The 1,555-nt window shown below is 40.5% G+C and overlaps 1 protein-coding gene across 1 annotated transcript in view; it reads left to right on the top strand.

Annotated features, from left to right (window-relative positions):
- Positions 1–382: 382 nt before the first annotated feature.
- LNPEP (leucyl and cystinyl aminopeptidase) overlaps positions 383–1,555 on the top strand; it is a 50,276-nt gene continuing 49,103 nt past the window's right edge. The window contains exon 1 of the mRNA XM_005430338.2: positions 383–435. The gene's annotated coding sequence lies outside the window, so the exon portion shown is untranslated. The remainder of the gene's footprint in view (positions 436–1,555) is intronic.

The following is a 1,555-nucleotide window of genomic DNA, read 5'->3' as shown; positions in this document are numbered from 1 at the left end:
CCCCCAACCCGAGCGGAAGGAGAAATAAAATACAGAAGTGTAAGCGGTGTACGAAGTAGTATTTCAGGGTGTTTTTGAAACCCAGAAAGCTTTGAGAGCTGCCCATGCATTGACAGAAATGCTTGAAATTCCGACGTGGTTGCATGTGCTCAGAGATAAGATAGGCATTCGGGAGCCTTTGCTGGCATCGTGATACAGCAGTGTGTGTGCATCCTGTGCTCGTGCCTGAAATGAAGCCATGAAAAGTCCGTGTTGCTTCTGCCTCTACTAATAGTGACACATTCTACCCGTCCAGGGCAGAGGAGGAAATGAAGCTCTCAGATCAAACTGAAACTGAAGTATGTTTGGTTAGAGTCACAGCCATGGCCAAATATGGAATTAGAGAGTGGGTAAAACAACAGCCTTCCTGCAGAAGACGCAGCACTTTTGTTACAGGTGGGATTTGGTCTGTTAAATGGCAAGCATGTTGGATAGCCATCGCTAAAGTATCAGGTAGAGTTTGCTGCGTCGTACTTTAAAAAAACCCATGTGCTAAAAAATAAGTTTTCTGTCTCATGGCAAAGGGGTTGGCCCTAAATGATCTTTAAGGTTCCTTCTAATCCATTCTAAGGTTCTATGAACCATGTTGTTGTGGTAAATAGGTATGATTCGTGCTTATAAAATTGAAACAGTTATTAAGATGGATAAAGTAATCAATATTTGGAAATAATAAAAAGTTGAAGTTTAAAAAGTTGAAATACCAAAAAGGAAAGGGAGAGGAGGGGCTCCACTCCCCCCTTCCCTACAGACGTTCAAAGGAGGAAAAAGCAAGAGATAATAGTTACCAAAATTAACAAAAAGAAGGGAAAATCTGGTTGGGTCCCAGGAAAATGCTAATTATAAGAGATTTATTGCTTTGATGCTAAAATGTAGTAGAATGTTAATTTTGGCTTACATTATACTGGCTTGGTGCGCATGTGTAACCCAAAGGTGAACTAAAGGACAAAAGAGGAAGAGGAGAGGCCTTCATTATGACAACCCCCAAAGACTGGTGCGACCACCAAAACGAGTGATGGAGCATGCACCGTAAAGGTGGTGATGAGGGTGGAGATAGAAGTGTGATGAATTGAAAATAGGAGGAAATGATATTGACACCCGGCTTATAAGGGGTGAATCTTCCCTTGGCAAGCTCGTAAGTGAGGTGGCCGGGGTGCAAGAGCCCTGCAACCCATACCCCGCGGTTTATCTTTTGCTTATGCATTATTATTAGAACCAAATTATCCCTTATTTTAATCAAATTATATTGTCAATATTTCAAGTGTATTCAGTTTTATATATTCTCTAAGGTATTCAATTAAAATTGTTACTACCTGTAATATTGTTTGGTTTTTTATGATGGGATAATTGGGCAAACGTAACACTGTGAATCTATAAATATATTTCATTGCCTTGCATTTCCCTTTTTTGAAACACATGAAATATCCCCTGCCATTGGATGCTGCTGTTTACAATCTGAAAGAAACTGAAGGTCATGAACTCTGGGCATATTTTGGTGGCATAACTCGCAAGTGTGACC

The sequence above is a fragment of the Geospiza fortis genome, unplaced genomic scaffold, assembly GCF_000277835.1.
Source record: "Geospiza fortis unplaced genomic scaffold, GeoFor_1.0 scaffold1048, whole genome shotgun sequence".
Classification (NCBI taxonomy): Eukaryota; Metazoa; Chordata; class Aves; order Passeriformes; family Thraupidae; genus Geospiza; species Geospiza fortis.
The sequence above is the reverse complement of the archived record's forward strand: the minus strand, read 5'-3'. Positions and strand labels throughout refer to the sequence as shown.